Here is a 27,695-nt window from a genome sequence, read left to right as displayed (position 1 = left end):
AACAGAGTATCTCTGGAGAGATCTGGTAATCATGAAACTCGGGTTTCACTTCTCAAAATTAAAGTTCAGTAATTTATTTGGCCTACTTTATATCTTTATTTTCTTGGAATTTCCCTATTTTTGTCTTACTTAATGATTAATAACATCTTATTTTCTACTCCAAAGTGTCCTCATTTGACCAATAAATCATACGCTCATCTCAATTAAGTGTATATCCTGTTGGGCACCCAACAGATACAGGTAGAAGCGTGGCTTTTTCCTGTGGACTTGCTAAGAAAAGGTGAGGTGCATGTTGAGTTCTCTTGACAGAGAAGGCTTTGTCAGCATGAAGTTTAATTTCATTGTTACAAGAAAGGATATGTACAGGTTTATGTACTCAGCATCTTTAATATGCTATCATCCATCAATTAAAACTTTGGTGAACACACCACAAATCCTGGTCAACACTTTTCTTTTAGCAAGGTAGCTACTTTTATAAATAAGAAAAGTAAGCCATTAATGGCTAGAAATTAAATATAAAACAACCATATTTAGCACTGGCTCCCACAGAGCATCAGCAGAGAGCCAAAGCAAAATCAAACAAAAAAAGATGATGTACTCGGTGATAAACTCTGCTCCCGGGTTTAATGAGATCAAGTTACAGATTCTTCCCTGTTCTTAGGTCATGGCCCCCAGGAGGGAAGGAAAGCACAAAGCAGTAAGGTAGGTATTTGAACTGTTCATTAAAAATTCCATTGAGAGAGCAGCCTGGCCCCATTTTATATCTTATTCTATGTCTTAAAGAAATAAAGTTAATTGGACCCATTACTGAATTCAAATGCAGCTGTTCTGAACTCCATTCACAGAGAAGACGACAGGGCCAATATGGTGATAACCAGACGGAAGAGGGAGCAGCAGTCAGGAAGGAGTAAGGGTGCAAAGGTGGCAGGGCAGAGAATGGGGAAATGTGGAGTAGTGTCAGAAATAAAAATAAGGAAAAACCCAATGAATGGACTATATGTTGCTCTTTTAGGTGGGTAAGTGAAAGCAAATAAGGTGAGTTGATCTATTGGGGAAATTAGAAATCAAACTACATTTTAAAAACTTCTATTATAAAGAAGTTTCTGTGTACATATAAAGATATTCCCTTCAGTTCTCTTCTTTGGGTCTTATTAAACCACACACAATATTTAACTTATTTTCTAAGACATAGTAAATCTTATTAACATGAAAAATTCATTCTCCAAATCCCTGTGAAACATCTGAATTTTCCTATCGGTAAATCTAAAATAGCCAGAATTTAAACTGCAATGAAGAATAAAACAGTTAATACTCAGGAGAACCTGGCATAATTCCAAAGTAATGATCAAGTTGAAAGCTCTATTTGGGCTACTTAGCTCACTATTTAGTTATTCTCAGCTGTGAAGTAGGAAAGGCGATATAATTTATCTCAAGAAATAGGTGAGTCATTTTCTAGCAAAGCAGAAATTGCAGTAAAAGTGTTCCAGAAAATGTATTGAGAGGGCAGGACCTGGGAAGAACAATATAAAGGGGGGACGGCTAAATTGTGCATGACTTCTAGAAGGGGCTGACTTTCATTACTTAGACTCTCATACCTACTTGGGATTGGGCCTTCCGGGGAAAAACAAAAAGTGCTTTCCATCCGATAAGAGAATGCAAGAAATGCACCCAGTAACTTTATGCCGTATCAGTTAAAGGGTGTGACAGAATTTAACGAGAGGATCAATATTCTTTTAATAAATAAATGGTGGCCTTAAATAAGTTCTCTAGATACCAGATATTTCATTGTAACATGAAACTGTTCCTAAAATTCCCCCATAGGAACAGTTAAAAGTTCACTTTGTTCTTTAAATAACAATATAATATTAACTTGGCTAGACTATTTCATGTACATTTGTATTATTTGAATTTGTATTTCTGTACATTGGATTATATTATTTCACTTTGGATTTTATTATTTCATTTTATATGCATCTTCAGTTTTGTACTATTGATATATAGATCCCATCTTTGTATAGATATTTTTGTTCAGCAAAAAAGGAAAACAATTACTATTTTGAAAAACATTTAAATAAAATAAAACATGAATAATATTTATTATAATTTCCTAATCTGTATATTAACTATGTCACCAGCTGAGTCCCCTTAGCTGATTAAATTACCTTCACATTAATTTCACTTGGCCTACAAGTAGCAGTAATAATGTGTCAGACTGTGTATAGTATATTCGATGTGTATCAAAGTATTGGGTGATTTCAAAATTTTTCTAAAATCCAAGATTTTGACCTTTTTACCTCAATTTAATGCTACTCCTGACTGTGAGTATATATGTATATTTGTGTTGTATTACTGTGACTGAAAGCTTTTCTAGACATTCTAAATATTCTTTATTGGTCACATATGACTTTTCAATCAGATCAAAATAAACACAAAATCCATGAGCCCTGCATGTTATAACCAAGGGCCAGTAATGAAATGAACATAACTTCCCCAGGATCAGTAACAAGTTGCAAGGAAGCTTCCAGTATTAAATATGGGCAGAAGAACTCGGTTGTACAGTGGAATGTAAAAGCAACTTGCCAGAAGCTCAGTGCCAGAAGTTTCCAGCAGGAATCAAGGACACAAGAACCAAGAATGGGGCTCCCAGATGACTCCATTTCTCCAAGGGAGTGAGGACCAGGTAAGCAGGACCCTGAGCAGGAGATGTCTCAGGATACCATCCCCCAATCAAGACAGGGAATATAAAATCAGACTGTGAAAGGAGCAGGGTATGGAAAAAGAGAAGAACTTGTATAAATTCCAAGTTGTTGCAGATAGCCAAATCCCAAATCATCAAAGTACAGAATCATGTTCTAGAGGATAAGTAATTGTCAGTTCCATATACGTATGTGGAAATTCCAGCAATGATGAGCAAGCAGAGCTGACCCTTTGCAAAAGGACATTATTCACTAATCTTGGTCATAGAAATCTAATTTCTCTGGTAGCATGAAGAGGTTATCCTAAGGCTTAGAGCAGTTGACCTTGGCAAACAGTCAATATCCCCATTCTGGTACTACAAAGATTTTTCAATCTTTCTCTCATACTGTAGATGAACTTTATGAGAGTTATGAGAGAGAACTTCATGAATCAATCCAAAAGGAGTCCCTAGAGTTACATAATATCAAGCAAAGGAGGACCTAAGGCCAAAATACCTGTTAAGTATCCAATAAATAAATAAATAAATAAATTGGTTTCAGATCTTAGATTAGGAGTTAATTTCTAAGTAGAGAATATATTTTTCCAACAGTAATCATTGGAATGACTCATTTACCCTTCAATTATCAAGCCATTAATTAGTCAAATGTTTGAATAAAGGCAAACTAGTATAGGAAGGTTATTTCTGTATTCAGAAGATAAATAAGTAAGGTGGGGATGGGAATAAATAACATCTATCGATAAGTGAAGTGAAACAGTACAGAAGGCTTGGGGAATCAGTAGCAAGAAGATCTTCCATATTTCTTACTTGAAAACCTCTTTGGGGGTGGATAGAAGACCATAAAAAGCAAGAAGGGTTTTGTCATGAGTTCACTTTTGGCCACATAAAATACGAAATGCTTCTGGAAAGTCCAAGTATAAATGTTAAGTAAGCAAATAATTGTAGAAATCTACAACTCAGAACAAAAGTATTGGTGAATATTGATTGAAGTCCTGGAAACAAATGAGATCATGTGGGGAGGTTGGGCTGAGAAGGAAAGAAAGTAGAAAAATACATAGGTTTTGAAGGGGGAAAAAAAAGATGTAAAAGCTAAGTTGTAAAGAAGTGTAAGAAGGAAACTAAGAGGTATGTATTATGAAACAAAGAATCGTACTGTTGGAAAATTAAGCCACTTAACACATTAAGATCACCTACATTTTTTTAACCAGAATAATTTCATTGAAGTGGTTCTGTGACTTTCAATTCAATAATTTGGATTGCAGCAAGTTAAAGTGTGAAGAAATGTGTAGAAAATGCAAGCTCTAGGCAGCTCCTGAGAAATAATGTTTTCTCTGTTTTAAACATGGGGAAAAAAGGATGGTTGAGGATTCAGGGAGGTATTTACATTTAGTGGTGGGAGTTTGAATGAGTTCCAAAATACTGGCTTTTATGTTCTGCAGGAGATAAAAGACTTCTGAAACTATGCTGAGTGTGGTAAGAATGGAAAGGAGTCTGGATAGAATGGAAAGGCATTAACTTGTTATTGCAGAAAGTAGAACAATTAGGTGAATACAAAAATGGCATTTAAAGTTCAAGCAGTGTTTACAAAGTCACAATACTGTCATTCCAAGCTGGTTGTGTAGTTCATCTCAGCAATGCTCCCTCGCCCAGCTGGAGGTGCAGGCAACAACAGTTGGGCTCCTCCAGGAGGCAGAGTTTCAGTCTGGTAAGACAATGATAAAAATATGCAATCTATGCTGTATACAGAAGGAAGTGAAGAAAGGAGGTAATGATGGGTAATGAGAAAGATGAGAAATCAGTGAGTTGAAAATCTCAATAAGGCAAAAACAAGAAAAGTGCTTGTGGAAATGTTTAAACAAGCAGTCTGGAAGGGCCGGAAGTTGGGGCTGGTGAATGGAATGTTTCAGTAAATAATTTTGGAAATGGGAGAATTGGGGTGATTGCAAGTTCCCACAGTGTGGCTGTATGAGGGTGTCATTACATGGATGGGCGATACTGGAGGAGATGTTATCTGCATTGAAATGCAGTAGGAATGGAGGAGCCTGTGAACCAGACATTACAGTTTTCACTGTATGTGGATTCCAGGAAGTAAGCTAATACTATCCAGAAGGAGGCATGCAGAACTATGTAGCTAAGACAATGAAAGTGGATTTCACAAGCTCATAGGTGTTCATCAGTCTAAAGTTGAGTATGTGTCATATAAATTACTTGCTTAAAAAGACTGCACAGGAGCCCTGACCAGTGTGGCTCAGTTGTTTGGGCGACTGGACAGGATGCATATGAGAGGCAACTGATGGATGTCTCTCTACCACATCAGATGTTTCTCTCCCTCTTTCTTCCTCCCTCCCACTCTCTCTAAAAATAAATAAATGTAATCTTTAAAAAAAAGAAGAGTGCAGAAGAAGCAGTGTCCACAGGAGAGCAAGGAGGAGGAAAAAATGGAATGTGATGACTATTAAAATTGATGCTGCAATCAAGGAGTTAAATGATGGTGCAGTATTCATGGGAAGCAGAAGAATGTACAAGCTAAGGCACTTGGGTCTACTTTGCTATATTTAGCCTTTATTTATTTATTTATAATTTAGAATACAGAATAACAGTGAGAGCCAAAATTTATTTAACTCACAGACGCAAGTAATTATGCAAATTTTTGGAATCTCCTAATGAATGAATAAAAAGTCTGTTTCAGGCAAAAAGAAAAAAAAAGAAAGAAAACCAAAATAACTGAAAGGAACTTGGAATTTAGAAAAATGGGAAGGAGAAGAAGAATGAAGTCCAGTTACTATTATTTTTGAGGCATCCCTTTCAAAACGAACGAGACAATTTTACAAAAATTGTACACACGCTTTCCCAGAATCCCTTCCCAGAATCACCTTTCTATGTTTGACATTTGCCTGTTTTTATTTCCAAGGATGTAAGTTCTTGCTTTATTTCTCCGACAGATATAATATAACATTATAAAACCAGTGCTTATCTGTTCTATTAACTCTGTTTTTAATGCAAATTCTGTTGAGTTTGTTAGTCTTTCATAATCTTGGATTTTATTAAACATGTGCTGATTAAGTTTATTGTGACATTTTTGCAGCATCGTCTACTTTTGAACTGCATCTTCGAGAAACGGGTGTGGGCTTCACTGGGTGGCATCAACCATCTGTGTTAGCTGTCTTTTCCTCAGAGTCATGAATTCGAAACACTACTTCTACTTTAAAAAAATTTTTTGTAGAGAATTCATTTCAGTTTCTTGTTTATTGATATCCTCCTTTCTTACTTCCCAGTGTGATATATACGTTTTTATTTTTACAATTATTCTATTGTTTCTGAGTTTGACAGGTACGGGGAAAATGCAGAATAAATACAATCTATTGTTTTTGGATTAGAAATATTAACAAAATGTACATATACCTGGAATGATTCATTATTATGAGAACCAGAGCTTTGCTGATATTACTTTTATTCACAATAAAAGATTAATTAAGAAAATTCTATTACTTATTTAAAATTATTGGGTAAATTGAAATTTTATTGCCTAATTTAAATAATCATTGTCCACTTATATGGTTAATCAGTTTTTCAATCACATTGTTTCTAAATTTCTGTAATGAGAATTATGATATGTACTTATTGGTTCCAAAGTTCTGATACTTATTTGTAAAATTCCAAGAGCATATTAGTTTATCTTTAAAGATTTGTTTTCCACTGAATTGTACAATTGGTTTCTCTCCAAGTCCATTTAATTTAATAGAATGTCTGGAATCACACTCTACTATAAAATGAAATAAAAGCAGCCTAAAATCTAGCAGAAAAACAACTTAATTAATCCATGAATATTAAAATAAATTACATTTGAACTTACTAAGTCGTGCCAAATCAAAGAACCAAGCAAATAAGGTTATGTATCTTAATATAAGCAATATACGTCTAGCCTACAAGGTAATACTCTGTTTTAAATTCTGAAGTAAAGGTAATATTTCAGTTATATTAATCTGTACTCTGAGTATTTGTGTGTTTCTTCTCACAATATGTTTATTTCATTAAAAATACCATCACAGGAAAAGTGGCACGATACTGTATCCTCCTTGAAAGATGCAATACACCTGGGAAACGAAGCCCCAATTGAAATGTTGAAATTTTTCAGAAGTGAAACTAAAACTTAAGACCACTTAACATTAAAATATTGGGTCATCTAAATTTTGTTATCATGAGAAAAAGGAAGCATAAATGCTGAGTGTAGCATATTTCCAAAAGTTTGTTCAAAAATAAAATTATTAACGTATTGAATTCTTCCTATATTCAGGCATTATGTTTTTAGCGTACATTATCTGAGAAATGTGTGCTAAAGGGTGAAGTTCAGGGGTCAGATCCTGGTCAAATGGTTAGAATTAATCTCAGTGGTAGACCCTCCCGTGGTAGACCAGTCCCAGGTAGGCCAACTCAGAGACACAGCTAAAGGTTGAAAGCCACATGGTCTAGGACAGCAGGTGTGAGGTGACTAACCCAAAGAAATGGAAAGTAGCTGCTTGAACCAACCTACCCCATGCAATGTGGAAGTTCTATCACTGTCAATAGAGTATTTTATTTTATTTTATTTCTTTTGGTACATATTCCATCACTCAACTAGATTTAGATTACCAAAGAAATTTAAAATCACATTCATCTCCTTGAAAAGCTGAGATAAATGCTACATTTGGTTGATTTTCTGTATCAGACACTGTATTAGGCTTATCTTCTGCAATCATCTCAACAAATCTGAAAACGTAGATTAACGGACAGATAACAACTGAGGCTTAAAAATATTAAACTGTCCAAGGTTAAAATGTAGACACTGGTAGAATTTGCATTCAAAGCCAAGTGTGTTTGTTTCTAAAATCTGTTCTTCCTCTATAACAACAGAACATACAATGGTCAGGGATTTAGAATATTTCCAATTCAAGTCCTATATTTCAATTACACATACACAGACATATTTATTCTGCATGCATACATATGTATATATGTATAGATATATGTAAAATTCTGCCTATGAAATTATGTGTTTATAACCCTGCCTGTGAAATATGTACATACATATAAATACTCATATATGCATATACATGTATTTACAAATACACACTTAAACATATATTCACAAAGGTTCAATTATTCATTTAACAAATACTTATTGAAAAACAAATATGTGTAAGCCAGTTGAGTTACTTAACAAATGTGAACCAAACCCATTCTTTCTGTTAGCTTGAAATTTATCAAAAAATGGAGCCTGACAAACTTCAAAGCTAATCTTATGTGGAACAGAAATTTTTGCCTATTCAAAAGAAATAAGCATTAATATAATTCTAAAAGTTTTAAGTTTTAATTTTATGCATGTTTCTTTTAATATTTATTTTATCTTTCCTTAAGGTATTTTTGGTCAGAATTTCAGCAACACAACCCTTTTTCCATTAAATTGTTTTATTGCCAACCCTCAATTAAAACTCATAAAAGGGAATACAAAGAAAATTAATGCCAGGGATCCCTCAGAAGTCCACTCCTGTACAATACCCAATTTTCCCCAATTATTACCATTTTCCTTCTTGTACAGAACATCCTGTAACATTTGCCAAGTACTTTTTAGAATCACAATCAAAGAATAAAAGTCAACTTCAGTGACTTTGGCTTGTGTAGATAGTGTCTCCAGTAGCAGCTCAAAGCAGTGATTTGCCCCAATAGAATGTTGTTTCCGGAAAGACGGTGAATGAATCACCTTTCTGGGCTAAGAGACTTTCTCTGCACATCACCTTACATTATTAATGGCTGATTAAACTTTGCTGGCTAGAATTAGAGTTCTTTCTAGGGTAAGGTTAAATTTAAGCAGCTGTCTTATGATTTCCTATGTCTTATGATTTCTTATGATTACCAACCATTATTATTATTTAGGCTAAAAGCATTTCATTTATTTTTCCATGTATTTGAATAGTCTTAATTTCTATCTAAACTTCTGGAAGATATTTTTAATAATTTATAATGCAATGTTTTAAGACATGGGTTTTGAGGTCAGGCACAGCTGGATTTGATTCTTGGATTGATCATAAGGTTTATTATCTTGACAATATTAATGTATCTTGGGCATAATATCCTTGTTTCAAAAGTAAGGAAAAAATGACCTATCTTATTGGAGTTATTACAAGGATGAAAAAATAATAAAGTTTCCTAGTAGGGTTCTTGGCATGTAGGAATCCCTTAATAATGGATAGGCATAGTAATTTGTCAGATACAGTTATGTTAAGTAATAAACAATAAAGATGGCAACAATTCAAGTTAAAAAATACAATGCAGGTCTAAGTTATCTTTGCACAAAGATTTTTTTTATTCACTTACTCTTTCAAGTTTGGAATTACATTCTATTTTTATATTAAGTGAATAATTATTAATTGTACCACTGCTTTATATGTAGTAATATGCTAAATATTTGGGTACTTTTGATTCCAATCATTAAGAGGTTAAGATGTATCTGAAAAGGAAAGATCAGGAAACATGAAGCTGTGAATAATGGAAATGATACATATATACACATTGCACTGTGTGACAGAGAAAGTGAATGCATAGGAAATGTAAAAGAAGGAAATGAATGAAAATAAAAATTTAATGTAATGAGGAAAGACTTGATGAAGGACTTAAGAACTTGAGCATGACCTCGACAGATAGTTAAAATTTCTGCAAACTGCTGGGGAAAAGTTCATTTCTATGGTTTATGAAGGAGATCATATGCTTGTGTACATTCACAGAAATCTACACACACACACAAATTTCTTTCCAATATAAAGACCCAGAAAATGTATGTACTTACTCAGGAACTTAATTCGTAGGCTGTGGTAAAGCTCAAACAAATCGATGTCTAGCTCTCCTGCTCCTGTTCCAGCACTGTTTTTCTGCAATACACTGAGTGAGGAGGTCTTCAAAAGCATCTTGAATTATTCACATGAGATACAGACAATCTTGTCCTATTGCATAAGACCATATCCATTATAAATATTAGGACTATTAAGACCTATTTTATATTCAGCCATCTCAATGTCTAATCCCTGCACCATCAGTTTCAACAGCGTGCTAGAGCTGGGTGCTACAAGTTCATGAAGTCAATTATGTGCATTGCTTCACACGTTCAGTGCTGTCACTGTGGTAGCTCGCGAACAGACACTGCTGCAAATTAAGGCCTTTATTCTTCCTGCACACCATTGTTTATTCTATACAATTTCACTATAGATAAAAACATAAAATTATGTTTTTATGTTATGTAAATGGACTTTACAATGGAATTTGATACAAAGGGGCAAAGAAATATCTTTAAATGAAAGTAGCAAAAATAGAGAAATTATTAAATTCTGCCAGAAGAGTATCTCACAAGTAAAGAGGAACACTGTTTTGACATATAATATATATAGGATTTGAAATTTTAGTAAATTTTAAGAATCTCCATAAATTTACACCAATTAAATAGAATTGACCTACCAGGAGTAGATAAGTTCTATCCCAGGAACTCAAGGCCATTCCTATTTAGAAAAATCTAAAAATCTAATTTGGGGAAATATGAAAGTGATGATCACAGTAAGTTCTTATAACTTCATCAATAGGCTTTGGAACTTCAGCAAAACAACATGTCATGACACCACCAATTTCATTGTAGGCAAGTTGACAGAAACCAGATGTAAGTTCTTACAGCATCTCATCAATGTTATAATGAAACAACAGCTAATGAAACATCATTTAAGAACCTGCTGTATTTCAGTAGATGAAGATAAAGCATTTAATTAACAATAATAGTGATTAGATATGAGAGAATGATGGCATAAGTAAGCTCCCTATAGTAGAACTCACCTTTTTTATATAAGTAAATAATAATTACAAAATATACTAATTACCTCTGATCAACAAAACTATGCTATTTTAGAAAAGACATAGACCTGGAAGATTAGGCTGAAAACATTAACAAGAGATGGCATCGTTGCTGGGTTTTTATTTCTTCTTTTAGAACTTGTCCTATTTAAAAAGTCTTTGCCCAGTGAAACTTTTAGACTATGTAAATATGTTATGAAAATTATCAAATGAAAACATAGAGACGAGACCTTATTCACAACAGCAACAAAAACTTAAAATATCTAAGGGTAGGATGAAATTTAAAGTTAAATAAATCCTAAATGTATGAGAATCAAAAGGAAGAGGAGGAAGAAAAGAGAGGAAGAGGGATCAATAAGTAATGTCTGTTTTATTCGTGTTGTCATGAGAAAGAAACTAGAAAAACTAACTTTAACAGTAGTATCTTTTTTCTTTTTTTAAAATATACTTATTGATTATGCTATTACAGTTGCCCCATTCCCCCCCCCTCACTCCACTCCATCCTGTCCACCCCCTCCCTCCCACATTCCCGCCCTATAGTGCATGTCCATGGGTCATACTTATAAGTTCTTTGGCTTCTACATTTCCTACACTATTCTTACCCTCCCCCTGTCTATTTTCTACCTACCATCTATGCTACTTATTCTCTGTACCTTTCCCCCCACTCTCCCCCTTCTGCTCCCCTATTGATAACCCTCCATGTGATCTTCATTTCTGTGGTTCTGTTCCTGTTCTATTTGTTTGCTTAGTTTGCTTTTGTTTTGGTTTTAGGTGTGGTTGTTAATAACTATGAGTTTGCTGTCATTTTTACTGTTCATATTTTTATCTTCTTTTTCTTAGATAAGTCCCTTTAACATTTCATATAATAAGGGCTTGGTGATGATGAACTTCTTTAACTGGACCTTATCTGAGAAGCACTTTGTCTTCCCTTCCATTCTAAATGATAGCTGTGCTGGATACAGTAATCTTGGATGTAGGCCCTTGCCTTTCATGACTTGGAATACTTCTTGCCAGCCCCTTCTTGCCTGTAAGGTCTCTTTGGAGAAATCAGCTGACAGTCTTATGGGAACTCCTTTGTAGGTAACTGTGTTCTTTTATCTTGATGCTTCTAAGATTCTCTCCTTCTGTTTCATCTTAGGTAATGTAATTATGATGTGCCTTGGTGTGTTCCTCCTTGGGTCCCCCTTCTTTGGGACTCTCTGAGCTTCCTGGACTTCCTGGAAGTCTATTTCCTTTGCCAGATTAGGGAAGTTCTCCTTCATTATTTGTTCAAATAAGTTTTCAATTTTTTGTTCTTCCTCTTCTCCTTCTGGCACCCCTATAATTCGGATGTTGGAACGTTTCAAAATGTCCTGTAGGTTCCTAAGCCTCTCCTCATTTTTCCAAATTCTTGTTTCTACATTCTTTTCTGGTTGGATGTTTCTTTCTTCCTTCTGGTCCACACCGTTGATTTGAGTCCCAGTTTCCTTCGCATCACTATTGGTTCCCTGTACATTTTCCTTTGTCTCTCTTAGCATAGCCTTCATTTTTTCATCTAGTTTTTTACCAAATTCAACCAATTCTGTGAGCGTCCTAATTACCAGTGTTTTGAACTGTGCATCTGATAGGTTGGCTATCTGTTCGCTGCTTAGTTGAATTATTTCTGGAGCTTTGAAGTGTCCTGTCATTTGGGCCTTTTTTTTTTTTTTTTTTTTTTTTTTTTGTCTTGACGTGTCTGTTACTTAAAGGGGCGGAGCTTTAGGTGTTCTCCGGGGCGGGGTAACGCTGGTCGCTGCTCTGTGACGCTATACGTGGGGGAGGGGCCAAGAGGGATCAATGGCGGTTGCTACACTCTCCACCAGATTTCAATCGCTCCCTCTGCTACCCACAATCAAATTGGGCCCCTCTGGTGCTGGTTCCGGAGTGGGTGGGCTTGTGCACAATGACCTCTCCTGTGAGGCTGGGAGTCTCTCCTGCTGCCGCCCCAACCCCCACAGGTGTTTTCAATCAGAGGTTTGACGCTTTATTTCCCTGCGCTGGAGCCCTGGGTTGCAAGGTCTGCTTTGTTCCCCCGCCATTCGTCCTGGTTATCAATGCGCGAATGTGGTGCTGAGGGGTGCTACCTGCCACACTGCCTGCCCCATTCTCAGCCACTCTGAGTCCGGCCCTCTCGGATATCTGTTTGCGACTGTAGGGCCGCAGGGTCTGCCAGTGGTCAGACTGCCTGCCCCGTTCATCCCACACTCCGCCAGTCTCTGTCCCGCCACGGCAACGCAAGTCCTCTCCGCCGGCTGCCCATCTCCACCCCTCCTACTGGTCTGGATGAATGTTTCTTTTTTTATCTCCTTGGTGTCGGACTTCCTGGCCATTTGGTTTTCTGTCAGTTCTGGTTGTGCGAGGAGGCACCGAGTGTCTACCTACGCCTCCATCTTGGTTCTCCAACAGTAGTATCTTAATGGTATTATCACACATGTTCAGTTTTTCTTCTGTAAACTTCAGATATTTGTAATTTTGTACATCATGCCTGAATTACTGTAATTCTATTTTTTAAATTTAAAAAGAGAATATGTTTCATAGTTACTTTCTCAAATGTCTTAGAGCTTCTGGCAGGAAGACTTCCCCACATAGCATCTCAGCACAGCTGAATTCAGCTGTTATTCGGGTCTTGGAGGTGAACCTTGTGGTCCTATCCGATATGAACCAGTACCAGTAGATACTCCTGCAGCTTGTAGTTTCACCCATTGTCCTAACCACAATAAGTACATATTCACTTACTTGTATACCTGTTGGCCGGGTCTTTCTCTGATGTCTACCATAAACTCAAAGAGGGCGTTGATCTTTCACACACCAATGTGCGGCCCTCACCTAGCACGATGGCAGGCACTATAGGTAGGCACTCAACATATGCGTAGAGTTGAAGAAGTAAATATGTAAGCCAGGAAAGTGAAATTGTAGCATAGTTTGGGGGTACAACTGAAAATCTATAATTGTAAATAAAAATTGATTTACAGGGACAAAAAAACAGAATTGGTTGCAAATTCTTCTATCATCAAAAAATGGACCATCTAAGTGTCCAGATTTTTTTTACTATTTTTTACTGTTTTTATTGAGATTTGATATTCTAAAACCTAAATATAACTATGTCACATAAGAAAAAAAATTAATATTTTTGAAATAACATCAAAAAGCACCAGAACCAGCACTAAGATGAGACAAAGGATGTACCATATTTGTCAGACTATAAGATGCACATTTTTCCCCAAATTTGGGAGGAAAATGGGGGTGCATCTTACAGTCTGAATGTAGCTTACCTGGCTCACTGGCAGGGATGGCGGTGGAGTGGGGTCACAGGAGGCAGGAACAGGACCACATTTTTCACTTCAAAAAATTTTTTTCCTTTTTTCCTCCTCTAAAACTTAGGTGCGTCTTATGGACCAGTGCATCCTAAAGTCTGAAAAATAGGGTATGTAGGACCCACCATGGAAGAAGGCATTCATCATTGCTAGGTTTTTGGATGCCCTCCACCCTGAAGCTGAGTGACCCTGAGAATGAGTGCCTCCTGAAATGTTGTCACTTGTCTCACCTAGTGGCTCTGGAAATGTATCTACTATTTATTCTTTCTATAAACGTGTCCTTCAAGGAGAAAAATGTGCCTCTCTAGGCTCTTTCAGCTTGCCAACCGTTTTCTTTATGAATGCCCCTCCTCTGTACAGATGGTTTCCGCTCTTATCTCCTGCCAAACCCGAATAACAAAACTGCTTTGTTAGGTGGAGCTATTTTCTTTCCTCTAATCCAACACGGCTAAGCATGACCAAGCTCATTGGTTGCACTATACATGTCTGCTCTCCAGCCTCAGCTGTTCTGTAATGGGACCTGTTTAATCTTTTTATTTTCATCACTGTTTGTGTTAGCTATATTTTACAAATAAGAGGTTTTAGGTCTCAATTCAGAGCATAAACACTTGTCTTTGTCCTTTCAGCACTTAACTTTAAATACTTCCCAACATTTAAAAAAATGGCAATTTTACATAAAAATCCAGATGCATGAAATCAGAAGAAGAAGGAGGAGGAGGAGTGAGGGGGAAGGGAAAGGGGAAGGAGAAGGAAGGGAAATATGGTGAGTATACCCTCTTTTAATACATGGCTAAAACAGGCTGGAACTTTCTTATCCCTCTACTGAAATGCCTTTCTTAAAAGCTGACAATGAGCTTACTACTGACAAAAACAATGTTTTCTTCCCAGCTTTTAATTTACTTCAGACATCTGCAGGATTTTCTATTGATAGCCCACATGTATTAAAACTCTTGTGAAATATTTACAGTGAGACATGGAGGCATTTCTCTTCTTTCTACCAAACATAAGTGAATACTCAACTCACTCCAGGAAACACAAGACTCCAAATGCTTCCATATTATGCTATGGATACAAATTCTCATGAGGGCAAAGTGTCCCCCTTACATTGCAGCCACCCCTGTACTTCTCTTAAAAAACTCACATGTCCAGTCTTCTGAAATCTGTTCTACAGAAGGATATAGAAATTCCCACACATGTGCTCCATGAATTATATATATATATACACACACGTTTACATATTATACACATACATATATATTCTGTGAATAACATCTGATACCCCAAAAAAGCTTGAGAAGATTTTAAACAGAAGTGATCAATTTTTAAATATATAGAGACACATATATTTGTGTATATGAGGTCTGTCCAGAGGGTATCCAGCCATGTAATATGAAAAATAGAGACATTTATTGAAGAAGATATAAGATACAAGAAACATTATACATAGGACAAATAATGCCTCAGTCTCCTTTAAAGTAGGCACCGTGGGACCTCACACAGTTCTCCCAATCAGCTGCCCCATTGCATTTTCCTGATTCTCATTGATAGTCTGAAATCTCTTCCCTTTTGAAGGTGGTTTTAGTTTGGGGAAAAGTCAGATGTCTCAGGGTGCTGAATCTGGGTTGTAACGGGAGCTGAGTCACCTGGATGATTTGAGGTTTGGCCAAAAAACTCTGCGTGAGACGTGGTGCGTAACTGGGCACGTTGTCGTGAGGAAGCTGCCAATTATCAGTTGCCCGTGCAGCCTTGTGAATCATCTGAGTAGTTTCCATGGAGGAATGTTCAAGTTTATCACAAACTTTGATGCAGATTCATTGCTCTAGTCTCTCAGTCATTTTGAATGCAATGGCCACACAGTACACATGCTCACTCAAAGGTGTCTCCTGCCCCCAGTGACTAGTACAGTGAAGCTGAAATCATCATTGTTCATGCATGTGCATTCCAGTCCAGTCTCCTTTGCTTCCATTTTACACTGATGTCATGCAAACCATTCTCATTATATTAACAATGGCTGGACTTTTTCCAGACAGACCTTGGATATATGTATATACACGTGTGTGTGTGTGTGTGTGTGTATGTATTCTGTGAATAACAAAAGTGTGATACCCAAATAAATTTGAGAAGATTTTGGCAATTAAAACAAACTTACCAAAGCCTTTAAAATGATAATAATTAAGGAAGCTTTGATGTTAAAGACTCAAACTCTAGAACTGGGATCACTTAGTTCAAATTCCAGGCCACTCTTTCCTTTCTTTGTGGCTGTGAGTCACACCCACAATCTCTTAACCAAATAATTTTTCAGCTTTATCCTTGGCATTCTCTCCTTTAAAAAAAAATATGGATAGGCTAAATTTCTGAATATTTAAAGCCTAGTTGTTGTTGTTTTTTAACTTAAGAATTTTTTTTTTCAATTCAACTCTCTCCTCTGCCGTTTTGCTACAAACAGTAAGGAGAACCCAAGCCTCTGGGTTAAGCGGCTATGTCTGTGGCAATTTGTTACAGGGCCTTGGACAACTAGTACACCTACCCACCTTACTACAGACTGGTTTGAAGTAAGTTATGTAGAAAGCAACTGAGGCAATCAAAGGACTATATGACTCAGTCTTCTTCAAGAGAGAACTTGCTGCAAGGTGTGTAGCTAACTACAAGCTTGCAACTTCCACATTTTTGGAATCCACTACATTGTTCTCACTACTCTCTTCTTTCCCCCACCATCCAAGGCTGTTCTCAGCCAATGACTAAACAATGACTGGTGATATTAAAGCTGAGACATTTCTGCCCAGTGCGGGACCCTTGTAATGGTTCATCTTTTCTCTGGCCAACCTGGTTGTCCACCAACCTTGTTGAAATTTCCTCAGAACTGTGTAGTGATTGGAGTCTCTTCCTTCTTTTACCCTCTGTCCTTCATGGTGTCAGAGTGGCATCATGATCTGAAGTCTCTTTCCCTCCTTTTTATTCTTCTTTATTCTTCATAGGCACCTCCATCAATAAATCTCATGCCCTTCTAATTCTTTCTTTGCTTCAGATTCCCAGAAAAGTCAAACCGACACAGGAACCTTTTGATAGTTTTACAATTTTCCTCGTCTGGGGCTTCAGACTCCAGCTGGGCTAGAAAGGCAGCTTCATACAGTGGGAAGCACAGGAGGGGTCAGGAGAGCGACATTCACCTGCGATTCTGCTACTACCAATAATCCATGTTAACTCAGCATGTCACTGCCTCCCTGGGGCTGCTTTCTTTCGTTGAAATGAGAGTGTTGAATTAGACAATCTTTAATATTTTTCTTTCTCTTTTTACCTTCACTAAATGTAAAAGGAGAATAGATACTACAGATGACTTATGATAAGTAAAAGCAGTGGGGAGTGTTGAATAGAGAAAGAAAATGGAGAAAATGGAACCAATGGAAAGGCCCAAGAGAAATGAATCATAATGCCACACTGGCCATTGTAAAAGGGGATCTCTGGTTACATTCTGATATTTTTCGTTTTTGAATTTTTGGATCTAGACTTTATGTAGCTGGCATAGTTCACAGTAGGCTTGCTTTAAGCTATTTTGTCCCTTCTCTAGGGAATTCAGATTATAAAATCCCCAGGGTAACGAACTAGCCGAAGGTCAGTGTGCTGTGGTATTCTTTTCCCCTGTGTGGTCCCCATGGATCCAGCCTGCTTCCCTTCCCCTTAACCCATTGACATGACACACCCTTTCTCTAGGGGCCTCCCTTCCTCCCACACTTGCCTCCTCAGTGCTTTACCCTTTCTCCAGCTCCACATTTTCTTGATATGCTCAAAGACAAATAGATGCCTTTTTGGGTTTTAAGGTTTTGACTTCAAATCCCTCTGGGAAAACAGTCACTAGCACAGTAACAAACTGAGGGAAATTCAACATTTAAAGACGTCTTCTGACATTCATAGAGTAATTGCCCCGGGTTTACATTGCCTTTTGCTATCACTTTATGATACCAGAAGGCATTAGACTCCAACTCTCTTCTCTGCCATTTCCTCCAGCCTCCGTTTCCTGTAGGTGCGTCCCCTTCTTTAAAACTGAACACTCTTTTAGTCACAAAACACCTTTCTGGTTAAGAGGATGACATCCTGACCAGAAATATAGAGATAAAACCTGTCCATTCCGATGCCCACTAAAATCAAATGTGATTGTGTATAAACTGGAGAGAGGTATTGGCAGATAATATTTTCCAAAGGTAACTATAACATCTCTCAACCCACATGTTCCTCTATGTTAATAGCTAATGTTGTTGCCACACTCCCCTTAAGAAGTGACATATGTGTCTTTTCCCCTGGAACTTGGATAGACTAGTGACTAACTCAACCAACAGAATATGAAAGAGATGATTTTGTATGACTTCTAAGACGAGGTCCTAAAAAAGCAATGAAACTTCTGCGTAGTTTTTTGGGACATTTTTTATGGTACTCTGAGTGGCCACATGAAATTTCTGACTACCCTGAGGCCACCATGTTGTGTGGAAGCCCAGGCCATGTGGAGAGGTCTTGTGAGAGCAAACCCAGCTGAGGTACCAGCGTACGGCTAACATCAACTGTTAGTTGCAAATGAAGATACCTGCAGATAATTCCAGTATTCAGCCATAGAGGGTCCACACTGCCTCTGGTTGAGTCTTTCTACTTAAGGCCTCAACATAAGGGTCCCTGTCTGTATTCTTGACTTGTAGACCCAATAAGTATGACAAAATTATTGTTTTAAACTGCTACATATTGACATATTTTTAACAAAGGCATAATAACCATAACATGGTTGAAGCCTATTCAGTTCAAACAGGGTGCTCTGAAGTGACTGTCCCCACTCCCTACCCACATCCCTGGTACTGCCCCCATTTCTTTTTAATTATAAAATCAGATTTTTACTTTTCTTAATCTCATGCACTCCTAACACATCATGTTTTTATTTAACTTTCCTAAGATTTTTCTCTCTTGCTTGCCACCCCTGGACATAAGCTGGGGCTGCCTTCCTTCGCACCGATACTGTAGGAGGGAAATACACAAGGTAGGAAACACGCTTTTAGTAATGGAAACAAGAAGTCTACCTCCCCCCAGCCTTCATTCCTGCAGACATTTTAATTTAAATCTCTGGCAAGGTAAGAGATTTTTACTTTGGATAGCACATACATCCAAAGCAAATGGAGGCACAGAACAGTTGCATTTTAATATACAAAAAGAGGAAACTTACCAAGGGATCCATATTAAATATATCCTTTAGGTTCAAGGGTCTTGTCTAAAGTTAAGAGTTGAAAAGTTCCCAGATAATACTTGGACCCACAGGTTCTGTTAGAAGTTTCTTCTCCATGTAATATAAAAGACCTGCATATCACTGAGTTAGTTACTGTCTGGAATCCTTTCAAAAAATTTCATGTCCCAGTTACATTATTTATTTGATATGTACAAATTTAAACTAGTTTCAAAACTCATGATGCTTATTGCTGCTATAAAACTATAAAAACAAAAATATGTTTGAAAAGAAAACTACATATCCAATTGAATTTGTACTGCAAATTACTAATTTAATATAATAAGCCCTGATGATGGCAATATATGACATGATTCACCGTAGTGTGTTCTTGCTTAAGTGTGCCAGGTGAAATACACTACTGCCAATATACCTGTTATATGATAAATCCTTTGTGCGATATAGCACGATGTCATTTTCTATAAAGGTATAATTCACATATTCAGTTTTCTCTTTTTTCTCATGATTATGAGTATTTATTAATCAGTAGTAAAAAAGCCAAATTTAAACACACATACCACGCTTCTCATGAACTACTCCTGTATAATGGGGTTATATAATAGCAACCCCATTCCATGTGTATGCACTGTGAAGTACTCTTGAAAGTATTTTATTTATCAGAACATGCAGTATCTGTTGTGTATACATAGATACATACAGGGTGGAACAAAAGTAGGTTTATAGTTGTTCATATGAAAAATAATACAGAATTAATATTAATAGAGGAATAAACTCAGTGTTTCTTGTACTCACAACTATAAACCTAGTTTTGTCTCACCCTGTATAGTATATGGACTACGTTTATAGTGTAGATATGCATGTGTACAAATGTGTGTATAAATGATATATTTTTGGACTTTATAAATATTAAGATTTATTAAAAATGCATTTAAGTTACTTCAGAACAAAAGTTCAGTTATTTCAGATTTTGCATTTAGTCTCTGTTTGGCACAACTAAAGAAGCATTTATTTTAGGGCTATTTTGCCCCATTATCGAGGCAAATTTTGTCTGAGTCCCCTGACCAAAGCCCCATGGATTATAAGGTTTTTCCACGCTGGCTGTTGGGAACATGCAATTCTCCTGGTCCATGTAAGCTCCTGATATTTTCTCCTATTGCTTTGTGTGTTTGTTTTATTTTCCTCAGCCTTGGACACTTTCTTCTCATACACATACCGATCCATGTTTAGCTGAAGCCTCAGGGGTCCAGGACCCTCAGCTGATCTCCAGAACCCTCTTCCTGTGCATCTCTCCTCTCTGCTGCTCTTCCTTGTGAATGCTTCCTCTCCCCCACTGAAGGAGTAAAACTAAACTTACAGCCCCATATCCTCAATTCAGGAAGACCACTGGCCTCCTCCTGCTTTCCTCTTCCTGCACTGCAGCCTGGAAACTCTCTCCAGGTATTGTGTTGGGCCAATTACAGGACTCATCCTACTCAAGTATCATTGCCATCAAGTATTTATTGCCTGATATACAGTCACAAAAACTATTGTTTCAAATATTTTGTCCAGTTTCTCTGTTGCTTCTAACGAGAGGCTAAATCCAGTCCCACTTACTCCATCCCAGCAGGTGGCAGAAGCCATAGGAGATACTTAATGTCACTTGGTGATGGTAACATATACTGGTGAATTCCAGTGACAAACCTTGGATCTTTGCCCCACTTGAATATACTTAAGCTCTATATGTTTGATATAGTTATCACAGCAAATAACTGTAGTTCATTTTATACTATGGAATGACAGAAATGACAAGCTGCATGGGATCTCACTCACCCAGCATTAACACAAGAGAGGGGATGACAGAGAAGAGATTTAGGCCTGTATTCAAGGTTCATTTGTGCTATTTAGTAAGCAAACTTACTAAATGCACCCATATGTCTATGAGTGTATTAACAATATCAACAAAATAAAGACAGACAATATTTTTATATTTCTTTAATATCAGTCTTTTTTATTAATGTAATGAGTCCATTAACTAAAGTAAAGCTTAATTTTCAAATGTAAATTCTCCTTACACTGTACAAAGACAATTAGAATGACTCCACAAGATAATGTTTAAAGATACTTTATAATATGGGTGTTGATTGGGTTGAGAAAAACAGAACAGTTAGAAATATATATTAAATAGTAATAATATGTTTTTGGATTTTTATTTTATATATTATTCTTTTTTCCACAGCAGAAGCATCTTCCATCTCTTTCTCTGGATAAATTTCCCTTATATAAACTATTACCTTAGAATTACTCTTTCAATTTAAAATCTAAAATCATAATGGGGGGAAAATGGCTTAAATTCAAATAACTTTTTAAAAGCGGGTCTCATTTACTTTAGGAGAAACTATCTTTTAAATTTTTCCTGGGTTTATGTGGTATAATGTTATCAGTCTTGTATTACCATAAAATGTAAATTCCTTTTGACCTGGAAATTTGATTCCTCAGCAGAAATTCAAATAATGAGCTAATATTTATTGGTAATATGTGCCAGGCAGCTTTATAAGTGGTTTACCTGAATCATATTATTTAATTCCCACCCCAATCTCATGAGGCCAATACTATTACTTCCCTATTCATGAGGAAACAATCATGGAGGGATTAAATGACCAGCCCAAATTCACATACTGAGTGGTGGAGAAGAGATTCAGTCTGGAAAACTAAGACCAGAATGCACATACTTAACAATGCAGTACGTTATCTTACAGAGAATATAGTCAAACAGACAGGCAAATAAGGAATGTTGAGAAGATAGGTAGTTAGATAGAACTAGAAGTATATAGGCATTCATTGCTGTGCTATTTATAGTACTGTAAAATGGTGGAAAAAACCCATCTCACTAAAGACGACCAGCTAAATACATTACTATGTCTTCATTAAAGGCTTACTGTGGAATCAGCAAAAATGATGACATAAAAAGATAGATTTGTTGATATCCTACAAAAAGTTTTTAAATTATGAACAGTTTACATATTATCTTATTTTTGCTGTGTTGTTTATAGTAATGTAAATTGGTCAAAAAAGTCATCTCACTAAAGAGTATTTAGCTAAATACAGTATATATTCATTGAAGTCTTACTGTGTAATCAGCAAAAATCATGATGTAAAAAGATAGATTTGTTGACATCTTACAAAAAAATTTAAAAATTATAAAGAGTTTGCATATTGTTTGTTATCTTATTTGTGTAAATATATATAAAAAAGAGACCTGGGATACTGGAAAGCTTCTCACCAAACAACTAACCAGATTTACAACATGGCTGGATCTTAAGAATATCGTGCTAAGCAAAATGAGTCAGACAGAAAAAGTCAACAACCATATGATTTCACTCATATGAGAGACATAAAACTGAAAGGAACAAAAGAACAAACAAGACAAATAAACAAACAAAAACTCAGACACAGACAGTGGAATGGTGGTCATCAGAGGGAAGAGGAAGAGGAGTATAGTTAAGGGTCAAACACATGGTGATGGAAGAAGGTTTGACTTTGAGTGGCGGGCACACAGTACAACATACCGACGATGTATCATAGAATTCTACCCTTGAAACCTACATAATTTTACTAACCAATGCCACCACAATAAATTTAATGTAAACGTAGCAAATAAAAAGAATCAAATGTAACATATTAGCCTTTAAAAATTAAACAGAAACTTATTTTTAAAGGAAAATGCCACAACAAAATATTAGAAATTTGAAGAAATTTGTAGAGATATAGAGTGTAGTGGTTAAGTGTAGACACAGGTGTCAATTAGGTAGGTTTGCATTTTGTTTCAATATGTAAAAGATATGCAATTTTCAGTAATTCACTTAAGCTGTATTTTTATCTACATACCAAGGATCACAATAATGCCTCCCAAATAGTGTCATTTTGAAGTTAAATCTGGCTACAAAATGTTATTATCTATGCTAGTAACTTGGAAAAACTTGATAAAATAATTGATTTTCTGGAAGTAAAGTTTATTTAAGAGACAGAATGGCATCAGACTTCCAGTCAAGATGGAGTTATAGGTAAACACCCTTCACCTCTGCACACAACTACAGCAAAAATTACAACTGGACTACAAAACAAACATCACCCAGATTTGTCAAAAAAATGAGCTGTATGGAAGCCCAACAACCAGGGATTTAAAGAAGCCACATTCATCCAGATGGGTAGGAGGGGCAGAGACACAAAGAGGAGTGGATATGTGGAGTGGCACAGACAGGTGGCAGAACAGGTAGTACCACATACACATGTCTTGGATAAAAAACAGGAGTGATACCTTGGGAGCAAAGGATCTCGGCCCCAGACAGGACTACACAGCCATTCCAGCATCAGGAAAATAAGTCCCAATTACTTCTGTCTATGAAAAAACAGTGGGGTTTGGGGCAGTAAAAGAAACTGTGGGATTCTCAAGAGACTCCTCTTAAAGGGCCCATAACAGATTTAAGACTCATGAAGACCCACCCCCTCTGGAACTCAGCACCAGGGTAACAGCTGGAAGGGCACAATTGGCATATGGGGAGTGCAGAGCTCAAAGACAGCTTCCTCCTAGGCAATCTGTAGAGGCCAGGCAGTGTCATTATACCCTCTTGGAGCCCTCACCCACACAGAGCCACAAAACAGTGAAACAGGTTACCCTGCCCTGGCAATTAATTACCTAAGGCTCTGCCCTGCAAAATATACAGGTGCCTTTTCTACAGTGGGCCACACTATTAAGACAGGGAGTCAACGTAGGTCTACCTAATACACAGAAATACAGAGAGGCTGCCAAATTGAGGAGATAAAGAAATAAGCCCAAATGAAAGAACAGAACAAAACTCTAAGAAAAAAAAAAACTAAATGAAATGGAGATATGCAACCTATCATATGCAGAGTTCAAAATGCTGGTTATCATGATACTCAAAAAAATCACTGGATATTGCAGGAGCATAATAAAGACCCAGGTAATGGAGCCCCAAACAGATGAATGTGCATAGCTTTTGGGAGCTGGAAAAGGCAAGGAGATAAATTCTCCCCTCGAGCTTCCTGGAGACATCTTTATAGGTTGGTCAAAAAGTCCAATTAGTTTTTTATGTAAAATAAGACACATTTTTCATGTTCACCAATAACTTTGTTGATTTGGATATTTTGCATATGTTGGCTATCTCCCATGTAGTACAACATTGATTGTTCTCAATCAACATCTCGATCTGATTGCTATCAACTTCAACTGATCTACCCAACTGTGGAGCATCATCCAGAGAGAAATTTCCAGCATGAAACTGTGCAAACCACTTTTGACATGTTCAGTCACTCACAGCACCTTCTTCACACACTGCACAAATCTTTTTTTGTGTTTCAGTTGTGATTCTACCCTTCTTGAAATAATAAAGCGTAGTATGTCAAAAGTGTTTCATATTTTCTTCCATCTTGAATATTAAAATGACTACACAAAAATTCAACAATTTTGATATGTTTTTTAAATGCATGCTGATATGACAGCTGTCACAATACAATCTAACAAAATTGTTTCAAATGAAGTTAAAGTCAACTAAGCACTACTAGAGCCATCTTATGGGAAAAAAACCTAACAAACCTTTTGACCACCCAATATTTTAGCCTGGTGAGACTTTGAAGCTACAGAATTATAAGATAATAAATTTGAGTTGTTTTTAAATCACTCTTGGTGATAATTTGTCAGAGGAGCAATAGAAAATTAATATTATGTCATATTGCTCAATTAAAAAAAATGTGCATAATCTTATTTCCTTGTTAATACAGGCTCTCTGAGTTCAGGCAGGACATTCAACATTTCTGCTATATAGTATTGAGCAAGTTATTGTGCATAAGATGGAAGCATTTGTATCTTTTAGATTGCTTTAATGCCTCCCTTGCAGAATCAGAGTTTACCCTTTCCATTTCTTCTCTCCATATCCAATGAATCTCAAGTAGTCTGTGGGAAAAGTCATTCAGGCTCATACTGGATAAAGGCAGTTAGGTTTTCAGTATTGGGATTTGGGATTAGCATATGTGTCTAAAGAACAGAGTCACAGAATTCTTCCAGAAATAGCTTTCCTTCAGACAGACTCAGCCACCTGAATTATTAATAAAACGATCATCTGTTATTCTAATCACAAGCATTTCCCCTTAATAACCCATGATTGCAATAGCTACTTGCTTTAATTACTACATAGATGCTTCAGCACCACAAAGACAATACTCATTATACGCAGACTGCATCACTTCCTTCAGAGAAACACACTGCTGATTGATGTCAGAGAGCTATTATCAGATACCATATTGGCTGAGCCCAAAAGATAGACTATTTGTAGCAAATTAAATTACATATATTTAGAAAGAGAACTGTAAGTGGCAAATAGAAAGAGAAAATAGCTATAGAGCTTCATGGTGTCTGTATATAAATTTCAGAAAGAGGTTTAAAAGTTGTTTGCACATTAATATTACATATATTTATATGAAACAACAATTATAGAATGCTTTAAAATTATTTTTCATGCTGTTTTTAAATAGTAAAACAAGTTGAAGGTAGTTATAACATTATTTGGTATTAAACTTGGAAGGTAATTTTGTCCAGTCTTTCAGTGAAAGCAGGAATCCATTCTTCAGTACGTTGACCCATTGACAGGTTATTTATTATTTGCCTGTCTGTTTAGTCTTACAAAATTCCAAAAACTTGGAAGCATGAATAATCCTTAGTTGTTCAGACTGTGAAGAGAGGAAGTGAGGGAGTTTTAAAAGTAATCATTGCTCTTTCACTTTCAATAATTTTTTTTCAATTTTTAAATTATTTTATTGTTGTTCAATTACCGTTGTCTGCATTTTCTCCCCACCCCTCTACCCCACCCCAGCCAAACACACCTCCTTCCCCTGTTTCCACCCTCTCCCTTGGTTTTGTTCATGTTTCCTTTATTGTAGGGGAGAAGGCTTTTCAGGAACTACTATAAAGGACTTTCAGGACATTTTATTGGAAAATATAAGGATGATGAAGTATATTTATATGGACAAGAACTAAGAGTTTAAGGAGAGTTGGAGAAGGTGTGAGACACTTGCAAATATAGCAGTCAGGGGAGCTTGAGGCCCATCTCTGTTACGCATTTGTTGTGCAGCACAGAGAAGTCGCTTACCCTCCCTCAGCTGTGCAGTTAGAAAAAAACTAATGGTGGAAGTGCAGGAACTTTAAAAATACATGTCACCTAAATATTAAGTGACCTCTCCACAATCGCTTCTCAGGTGTTAAGCTAGTATATGAGATTTACTTTTCTTCAAGTCATATTTGTTTCTATCTGTATTTAATTGATTTCTAATTACAAAAATACAGTGTAGAAAGTATGTTAGGAGTCTGTTCTTTTCAAGGAAACATGATTTTAAATTTAGCATGTATAAATACTATATGTGATTTGCTAGGGATTTCCAGAACAGAATTAGTAAAAATAAACTTTTATAATTTATTATTTTTCAGTTTTAACTGTTTTTGGAAAGTTTACATTTGTGAATTAAGATTTCCTTTAAAAATAATCTATACATTTGTTTAATTGATGACAGCAGTTATAGTAATGAGTCATTCAGGTGATTAGGTATGAAAAAATGAAAATGTATCAAAATGTTCTGATAAAGATGAATCACTTGCTTATATCTACATTTTTCACTAAGAAGACTGAGAAAGTCCAGAACGATAATAATAAAAACCTCTTTGGTGACACAAAGAAGAACAGCAAGGCCAAGATCTGGGCAGGAAGGAAAACCCAGGGAGGTAAATACAGAATATGGAGCCACAACTTCCCCAGAGGCAAATGCCAATTATGGAGGAGATCAGAGAGACAGAGAAGCTAAGCAGAGCATTTGATAAATTCATGTACATCAAAGACAAAAATTGGAATCCAAAGCTCACTAAGGAAGAGAAGCTATGTAAGCACCCCAGGTTTTAGTCCAGGACCAGAAAGAACTGAGTTTTAAGAATAAGGGAGATAAGGAAACAAACTGTCTGCATTAAAACAAAAACTTGAAACAAAAAAATGAGAAAAATAGAGAAGACAAATTAATAAAATAGAAAACAAAGAGGCATTGAAGATGTATCTACAAGGCCCAATCCTACAAATGCAATATTGAGCCCAAAAAGCCAGTGCCCAAATAGTACATACTAGATAATTTCATCTCTCCATATTTTTAAATATTTTTTAAAGAGTATTTATTTATTTTCAGAGAGAGGGGAAGGGTGGGAGGAAGAGAGGAAGAGAAACATCAATGTGTGTTTGCATCTTATGTGTCCCCTACTGGGGACCAGGCCAGCAAACCAGGCATGTGCCCTAGATTGGGAATTGAGCCAGTGGCTCCTTGGTTCTCAGGCCCGCACTCAATCCCCTGAGCCACACCAGCCAGGGCCATCTCTCCATATTTTTAAAATGAATAGATCTAACCTATGATTTTAGAAATCAAGATAGTAGTACCACTGGGAGGAGGCAAGCAGTAAATTGGAAGAGGTCACAAGTGGAATTTCTGAACATAATGAAAATACTGTTTCCTGAGCTTGTTATTAACTACGCAGCTTTATTCTCTTCATGATAATTCATAAAGC

Source organism: Desmodus rotundus, chromosome 4 (assembly GCF_022682495.2).
Source record: "Desmodus rotundus isolate HL8 chromosome 4, HLdesRot8A.1, whole genome shotgun sequence".
NCBI lineage: Eukaryota > Metazoa > Chordata > Mammalia > Chiroptera > Phyllostomidae > Desmodus > Desmodus rotundus.
Note: the sequence above shows the minus strand (reverse complement) of the source record.